At 43.1% G+C, this 9,793-nt stretch overlaps 1 pseudogene; it reads left to right on the forward strand.

The window, feature by feature from the left end:
- The window catches only part of LOC109897249 (PIH1 domain-containing protein 1-like), a 46,734-nt pseudogene extending 38,426 nt beyond the window's left edge, over positions 1-8,308 (forward strand).
- The last annotated feature ends 1,485 nt before the right edge of the window (positions 8,309-9,793 follow it).

The raw sequence follows: 9,793 nt of genomic DNA on the forward strand, positions 1-9,793 counted from the left end.
AAACTCGTCAACAAGCTCGAGACCCTGGGTCTCGACCCCGCCCTGTGCAACTGGGTACTGGACTTCCTGACAGGCCGCCCCCCAGGTGGTGAGGGTAGGTAACAACATCTCCACCCCGCTGATCCTCAACACTGGGGCCCCACAAGGGTGCGTTCTGAGCCCTCTCCTGTACTCCCTGTTCACCCACGATTGCGTGGCCACGCACGCCTCCAACTCAATCATCAAGTTTGCGGACGACACAACAGTGGTAGGCTTGATTACCAACAACGACGAGACGGCCTACAGGGAGGAGGTGAGGGCCCTCGGAGTGTGGTGTCAGGAAAATAACCTCACACTCAACGTCAACAAAACAAAGGAGATGAATGTGGACTTCAGGAAACAGCAGAGGGAACACCCCCCCCCTATCCACATCGATGGAACAGTAGTGGAGAGGGTAGTAAGTTTTAAGTTCCTCGGCGTACACATCACAGACAAACTGAATTGGTCCACCCACACAGACAGCATCGTGAAGAAGGCGCAGCAGCGCCTCTTCAACCTCAGGAGGTCTGAAGAAATTTGGCTTGTCACCAAAAGCACTCATAAACTTCTACAGATGCACAATCGAGAGCATCCTGTCGGGCTCTATCACCGCCTGGTACGGCAACTGCTCCGTCCACAACCGTAAGGCTCTCCAGAGGGTAGTGAGGTCTGCACAACGCATCACCGGGGGCAAACTACCTGCCCTCCAGGACACCTACACCACCCGATGTCACAGGAAGGCCATAAAGATCATCAAGGACAACAACCACCCGAGCCACTGCCTGTTCACCCCGCTATCGTCCAGAAGAGGAGGTCAGTACAGGTGCATCAAAGCTGGGACCGAGAGACTGAAAAACAGCTTATATCTCAAGGCCATCAGACTGTTAAACAGCCACCACTAACATTGAGTGGCTGCTGCCAACACACTGACTCAACTCCAGCCACTTTAATAATGGGAATTGATGGGAATTGATGTAAAATATATCACTCGCCACTTTAAACAATGCTACTTAATATAATGTTTACATACCCTACATTATTTATCTCATATGTATACGTATATACTGTACTCTATATCATCTACTGCATCTTTATGTAATACATGTATCACTAGCCACTTTAAACTATGCCACTTTGTTTACATACTCATCTCATATGTATATACTGTACTCGATACCATCTACTGCATCTTGCCTATGCCGCTCTGTACCATCACTCATTCATATATCTTTATGTACATATTCTTTATCCCTTTACACTTATGTGTATAAGGTAGTAGTTTTGGAATTGTTAGCTAGATTACTCGTTGGTTATTACTGCATTGTCGGAACTAGAAGCACAAGCATTTCGCTACACTCGCATTAGCATCTGCTAACCATGTGTATGTGACAAATAAAATTTGATTTGATTTGGTTTGGAGTTAACTACAGTCTGTATTCTCTCTCTCCTTCCCTCCCTCCCCATTCAATCTCTCTTTCGCTCTCTCTCTCCACAGGGATACTCACACACCTCCAGAACCAGTCTGTCTGAGTTGTCCACTGTGGATTTGATTGTCACATTCCAAACTGGAACATTAATTTTCTCCTTCTTTCTCACTCTTGCTGTAACCCAACTCTCTCTCCCTCTCCATCTCATCTCGTCTCCTTTCTTAGCTCTATTCATCTCACAGGCCAGAGTTCTGTCTGCTAGTGGAACCCCCTATAGGTGATCCAGAGTTTCTAATAGCAGAGATACAGCTGCCTGGAGTGGTGAGACACAAGCCCAGTCCTAAACACATCCCTCTCCCCCTATACTCTGTGTTTAAAAACCTCTTAAGGATCAGGCCCTTCTTTTCAATTTCCGCCTAAAATTACATACCCAAATCTAACTGCCTGTAGCTCAGGAACTGAAGCAAGGATATCCATATTATTGATACCATTTGAAAGGAAACACGTTGAAGTTTGTGGAAATGTGAAATGAATGAAGGAGAACATACACAATAGATCTGGTAAAAGATAATACAAAGAAAAAAATATGTTTTCAATTTCATTTTTGTTGCATCAACTTTTACATGAAAAAGAAAAGCCCCACATTCAGCTAAGAAGCTGGTGGTAATTTAGATGGTGTCCACAAGTGGGCAACAGTGTATGTACAAAGTTTCAGACTGATAACTTCAAGAACGAGCAAGCTACATGACATTTAGTATGAAGTCCCCCAAGCCAATTCTTCCTTTGGCCGCCTCTCCTTCCAGTTCTCTGCTGCCAATGACTGGAACGAACTGCAAAAATCTCTGAAGCTGGAGACTCTTACCTCCCTCACTATCTTAAAGCACCAGCTGTCAGAGCAGCTCACAGATCACTGCACCTGTACATAGCTCATCTGTAATTAGCCCATCCAATTACATCATCCCCATACTGTATTTATTTATTTATCTTGCTCCTTTGCACCCCAGTATCTCTACTTGCACATTCATGTTCTGCACATCCTACCATTCCAGTGTTTAATTGCTATATTGTAATTACTTCGCCACCATGGCCTATTTGTTACCTTTACCTCTCTTATCCTACATCATTTGCACATGCTGCATATAGATGTTTCTACTGTATTATTGATTGTATGTTTGTTTATTCCATGTGTAACTCTGTGTTATTGTATGTGTCGAACTGCTTTGCATTATCTTGGCCAGGTCGCAGTTGCAAATGAGAACTTGTTCTCAACTAGCCTACCTGGTTAAATAAAGGTGAAATAAAAATCGAATAAAAAGTCACCCATTTAAAAATGTAATACAATTAACCTTTATTTTATTAGCCAAGTCAGTACAAATTCTTATTTACAATGACGGCCTACCCAGGACGATGCTGGGCCAATTGTGCGCTGCCCTATGGGACTCCCAATCACGACCGGATGTGATGCAGCCTGGATTCGAAACCAGGTACTGCAGTCTGTTAGACCACTGCTTCACCCAGGAGCCCAATTTTATTTTATTTATTTTATTTCACCTTTATTTAACCAGGTAGGCTAGTTGAGAACAAGTTCTCATTTGCAACTGCGACCTGGCCAAGATAAAACATAGCAGTGTGAACAGACAACACAGAGTTACACATGGAGTAAACAATTAACAAGTCAATAACACAGTAGGGAAAAAAAGGGGGAGTCTATATACATTGTGTGCAAAAGGCATGAGGAGGTAGGCGAATAATTACAATTTTGCAGATTAACACTGGAGTGATACATTTCAGATGGTCATGTACAGGTAGAGATGTTGGTGTGCAAAAGAGCAGAAAAGTAAATAAATAAAAACAGTATGGGGATGAGGTAGGTAAAAATGGGTGGGCTATTTACCGATAGACTATGTACAGCTGCAAGCGATCGGTTAGCTCAGGGGTGTCAAACTCAAATACCCAGTGGGCCAAAATGTAAAACCTGAACAAAGTCACGGGCCAACATTGAACAAATTAACCTTTTAATATGGACCCAAACAAGTTTTGCTTTAACATTGAATATGGAACAAGCATCGCTTATTACCATACAATATATAATTTAATAGTGGAGACATGCAAAATCGAATTTCAAATGAAAAAACACATCAATGGCATTCATTTATTAAATAAATAAATATGCCTCTTTTCTATTTGCAGCCTTCTGATTTAAATACCAAAATAAACTTTTTCCACTGGCTAATAATTTTACAAATAAAATGATAATAAATCAATCAACCATTCAAGCCCATGCCTTGTAGCAAGAAAAAGTGCATAAAGAAAACGTTAATTATTGCACACTGGTCTAATCTGATGTGCCCAAGCCAGATACCTGGCATCTCTTCTTGGATGCTAGTTCATCAATGTCTGGGCTCAAGCTCTGAGCTGAAGAAATCCTCAGTATCGAGCGAAGATGTTCATCAGTCAGACGTCTCCTGTGAGTTGTTTTGGTCATCTTCATCGAGGAGAAAAGTTGCTCGCATAGATAAGTGCTGCCGAACATGGAGAGCATCTGAGCAGCTTGGGTGCGGAGCTGAGGCATTGTGTCAGGGATGAACCGTGGAAACTGTGCGGAGCCCACAGCATCATACTTTGACTTCAGCGTGTCGTTGCACTGGAGTTCAATCAGCTCCATTTGGATGTTGGTTGGTGCATTTTCCACATCAACTGCGAAGGGATTACTAAGCAGTTCAAACTTGCATTTCTGGGCATCAAAGTCGGCAAATCGCCGGCTAAACTCAGCGGCGAGAACACTGAGTTTTTCAGCAAACTGTGCGCATGGGAACACGGCGGTAGAGATCTGCGCTTTTATGGATTGGCAGCAGGGAAAATGGCAAGGGTTTCCTTGCAGCATCTGATTCTCCCACAGGCACAGTTTAGTTTTGAAGGCCCTCACTGCAGCGTACATGTCTGTGATGATGCGCCCCCGCCCCTGAAGCTGCAGGTTCAGCGCATCGAGATGGCTCGAGATGTCACAGAGAAAGGCCAGCTCACACAGGAACTTTTGCTCCCGGAGCTCTGCTGTATCCTTCCCTTTGGTTTCCAGGAATTGACATATTTCCTCACGCAGCTCGAAACATCTGTTCAGTACTTTTCCTCTGCTTAGCCATCTCACCTCTGTGTGATACGGCACGTCTGCGTATTCCGAACCACACTCCTCCAGAAACAATTTAAACTGGCGGTGATTTAGACCTTTGGCTCTTATAAAGTTAACTACCTGTGTTACTGTGGTCATAACATGTTCCATCTTTAGGGCTTTGGCACACAGTGCTTCCTGATGTATGATGCAGTGGTAAACAGTTAGCTCACCTGCACAGTTCTCTTCCCGCATCTTCTTCCGAACCATGCCCACCAGTCCACTCTTTTTACCGCACATCGCTGGCGCACCATCTGTCGTTAATCCAACGAGTTTATCCCACGGCAGCTTTATTTCAGTTACTTTATTTCAGTTTCAGTTACCTCCTCAAAGATTTCCTTTCCTGTGGTTGTGCCATGCATTGATTTGAATCCTAATAGCTCCTCCGTAACACAGATTTGAGTCCACTCCACGGATGAAGACTGACAGCTGAGCAGTATCAGATGCGTCGCAGCTCTCATCCACAGCGAGGGAGAACGCAACAAAATCTTTTCCCTTTTCCATCAGCTGGTCATACAGATTGGTGGCAAGATCACATGTGCGATCAGCTACTGTGTTCCTGCTCAGGCTCACGTTTGAAAATGCTTGTTTTTTCTCTGGGCATACGAGGTCACAAACCTTCATCATGCACTTTTTCATGAACTCTCCCTCATTAAAGGGCCGGGCTGATTTTGCGATCTCTGCTGCCACTATATAACTAGCCTTTACAGCAGCCTCGCTTTGTGATGTGGCTTTTTTAAACATATTCTGTTGTGAAACCAAACTTCTTTTCATCTCCTCTACTTTCTGGCTCCTTTGAGTCATGTCCAGGTCCTTGTATTTGTCATGGTGTTTCGTTTCATAGTGTCGTCTAATGTTGTACTCCTTACTTACAGCCACGTTGATTCCACAAACAAGACAAACAGGTTTGTCTTTTACATATGTAAACAGATATTCTGCCTCCCACTTGTCCAGAAAGCTCCTGTTTTCTGCCTTTCTTTTCACCATTTTTGGGAAGGGTTAGCTCGCTGACAGTTGTAGCGTCTATGTTGCTATGACTACTGTCACAGAGGAGAGAGCGTTTCTGGGTCCTGTCCTGATTGGCGTGCGAAAACAGCAGAGCATTATGGGATTCGTAGTATTAGTGGTGAATGCGCTGTATAATACCGGCGGGCCAGCTCTAGTAGTAATTCGGTATTTTCTCGCGGGCCAAATATAATAAGAGTTTGACACCCATGGGTTAGCTGCTCAGATAGCAGATGTTTGAAGTTGGTGATGGAGATAAAAGTCTCCAACTTCAGCGATTTTTGCAATTCGTTCCAGTCACAGGCAGCAGAGAACTGGAACGAAAGGCGGCCAAATGAGGTGTTGGCTTTAGGGATGATCAGTGAGATACACCTGCTGGAGCGCGTGCTACGGGTGGGTGTTGCCATCGTGACCAGTGAACTGAGATAAGGCGGAGCTTTACCTAGCATGGACTTGTAGATGACCTGGAGCCAGTGGGTCCACATACAATGTGTTGTATGTTGACATTGACATGATATGGCTTTCGAATACCCTGTTTACTATTCTTGCACATATTTCATTCAGGAATTTATATATATATATAAATAAAAAATTTAAAAAAGAATAATTTCACTTACCAGTCTAAGGTTACGTCCTCTCCTTTAGCTGTTGAGTCAAAACTATATTCACTAACTTAGTCCGTGACACTTTCCTGGTAGATTTCTGCTATAATATCATCCAAAATCTGTATACCTGGACTTTGATTTAGCTATTCCAGTATTACTAGCCATATTGTAAGTTGTTTCAAAACACATACCCTTGTAAAGCACAGCCCATTGGCTAGCTAGCTATGTTTCAAAATGATAGGTGGTCATTGGACCAAGATACAGTCAATCAAGTGATGTCATGTCTTCCTGACTAAAATTGGCTTGCCATGGGATATACTGAATGCAGAATGATATAGCAAAGGCTTGTTACTTTTAAGAGTGTCTGAGTTATAAATACAAACCAAATTTGACTGTTTGAAACAAAGTTTTGCATTTGATTTTCACAGATTTCTTTCTTTGCAAGTTCAACAAGTGGAAATTCTAAATCAATCGTGCATACTACATGGATATTTTTAGGAAATTAAAAAGGATTTTATCAAACAAAACTATACTACATTTTATCTCTGGGACCCTTAGGATGACAAATCGGAGCAAGATTTCAGAATGCAAGTACATGATATACCTTCAGGTGTGAATGTATCAAACCTGTCGCCGTGATAAGTGTTTTGTTGTTGTGCTAGCTCCTCAAACAATAGCATGGTATTTTTGCTGTAATAGCTACTGTAAATTGGACAATGCAGTTTAGATTAACAAGAGTGTAAGCTTTCTGCCCATATAAGACACTTACATGTACCGGAAAATTGGTTGTTGTTTACAGCGACGTTCTAGTCACATTATGCATATTGAGCAACAGCTGTCCCATAGAAGGGACACCGATCCAGAACAATAGACACAAGAACAGTCCTAAACACATCCCTATCCCCCTATACTCTGTTTAATCTCTTCCAGGGGTATCAGTGATTTTGCCCCAGAGGAAGCATTCGAGGGCCGCACAAAAAATCTGTTGTATTTCCTCACTGTCAAAATTTGTAAAAAATAGTCCTCTATCCATCGTTTGGGGGAATTTTCAATGCTCCCAGACTATCTAGTGATTATTAGCGTGCTGGACACAGTCAAGAAACTATATGAATGTAGGTTCATTATTTAGTCATTTTAAAGTATATTGCGTTTTTTATTTAATTTAACTCAAACCACCCTGGGGCCGGATTATTCCCTCTCTCAAGCCATGTCATATCATTATAATTTATACAGTTTCGACACCCCTTCCCTAGAGACTATGTCCTGAACCCATCCTTCACCACCTATGCTCAAACTGTTTCCTTACCCTACATCTATATACTTTATTGTGATCCCATTCTTAATTCCATATACTCAATGTGTTAAACTGCTTACTCACTCCCTCCCTATACTCTATGCCAGTGTTCTTCTTAGCTGGTCCTGGGGACCCACAGGATGTGCTGGGGTTTGTTCCAGCCCAGCACCAACACAACTTTTTAAAATAATTATCCAATCAACATAAGTGGCATTGATTTAATAGGGCCTAGAGTTTTTTTCTGGTCGACTTTGTGTGCGTGTTACAGGGTAGCCTAGTGGTTAGAGCATTGGACTAGTAATCGGAAGGTTGCAAGTTCAAATCCCCGAGCTGACAAGGTACAAATCTGTCATTCTGCCCCTGAACAGGCAGTTAACCCACTGTTCCTAGGCTGTCATTGAAAATAAGAATTTGTTCTTAACTGACTTGCCTAGTTAAATAAAATTAATATGTAAATCAGCAACATTCTCTTGTCCTCTCTCCTTCACTCCCTCCAACCTCATCTTTCCAGGCCTCCACTTTCTCCCTTGTTCTGGACCTTGGGGAGGACAGGCTGGTCCTGAATGCCTGGCCCTCCCTCTTTCATCTGGACTGTTTCATTCCCTTCATTGACCAGGAGGGCAGTGTAGAATACCAACACACAGGTACACACACATTCTTAAACACAGTACACTGACACATGATGCCTGATATTGACACAATTTCTCTCCTCTCTTGCTCTATCTCCCTCCCCTTTCTCTCTCCACAGATTCTCATGGTGACAATGCCAGTGGTGTCTTCATGGAGAAACTGAATATCAGATATTGATATCTATTTGTTGTATATGAAAATAAAACGGTTATTATCATGGTCTGTGAGTACTAAAGTTCAAATCACTTCAGTTCACCTTTGATAAATTTAAGTCATCACACTAAACATTAGCCATGCATTCTCATTACCACACCAGCCATATTTAGCCATAACAATCAGTTAATCAACATGTATCCCAACAATACCCCATTCAACTCTCTTTAGTATGGGTTTTCCTTGTTTGACTACATGTTTCCCGGAGTCCCTCTATGAACGGAAGACCCCCTATTTGTGGAAAGAGAGGGAAGAAAATAGTCATCCCACCTATTGCTGGGCATTTATTTCTGGCCCTGGTATGCTCCTCTCATCCCTCTTTTGTCTCCCCTTTCGCTCTCTGTGCGTCTGTGTGTCTCTCTCTCTCCACCTGCCCCTCTTGTTCAGTGAGGTCATTCCCTCGTTCTCTTAATCCCAGGAGGTGGTTGTCTTTCTCTCCCAAAGTTCTCTCCTAATCCGCCCATGGCCCTCTGCTCTACACATACGCACCCTGCCCATCACCACCACTCCCCTGTATAAAACTCCCATTGTCTCTCACTACAATAGCCATTCTCCAGGGCTCCTCTGTCTGTTGGTCTGTGTATCTGTCTGTCACACCATTGAAACCTCACATTGCTCTCGGTAAGTCTTTCTACAACTCTCCCACTGTACATCCAGGTTCTGAATGACCTTTCACATCTTGATGCTGCTCCTGTATTGGTCATGTAGGCTCAGTTTCTCAGACAGAGATTGTTAAACCTAGTAAGCTGTGTCTGGAAAACTGGCGTCTTATGTATATTTTTGTTAGGAATCTCTTATCTGTATGTCTGTGGGATCAGTTTTTGTACCTGTTAGATCAAACTTATACTCTTGTCAGGGTTTTTAGTTGGTGCATAAATGTATTGCATGTACTAATCAATGTAGGCCTGGTCATGTATGGTGTTTTGAGTATATTGTCTCCTGTGGATGATTATGGATTGTACTTTAATAGCAGTGGCTGGGATAAGTCCAGGGCATTCATTGACCTTTTAGCACTTGTAGCTTTACCTAATGTCCAGTCAGCTAGTCCTTCATACTGTGCCAACTGTCTCTTCTTCCTCCCTCCTCTTCCTCATTCCCACCAGGTTATTGATAGACATTCTGACAAACCGATAGCTAGGAGCAGTGATCCCAGCTCTCCCTCCCTCCTAGGACTATTAATACAGTTCTCGCCCCTTTAGCAGTGACAATGGCCGGTGTGACTTACCTTAATCTCCCACTGTCTCCCCACCCTGCCTACCATCCTCTCCCACGGTGTCCTTGACTAAAATTAACCCATCAGAATTCCACCGTTAATGCTCCCTCTGCTGATGTCCCGGAGTAACTTAACACTTCACTCAAATCCCGGCTGTCTGCCTTGTCGGATTTAGTTCCAAATGGTGGGCTTCCGCTGCCTCACCTGTTAGGCCTATTGCTA

Source organism: Oncorhynchus kisutch, linkage group LG10 (assembly GCF_002021735.2).
Source record: "Oncorhynchus kisutch isolate 150728-3 linkage group LG10, Okis_V2, whole genome shotgun sequence".
Taxonomy (NCBI): domain Eukaryota; kingdom Metazoa; phylum Chordata; class Actinopteri; order Salmoniformes; family Salmonidae; genus Oncorhynchus; species Oncorhynchus kisutch.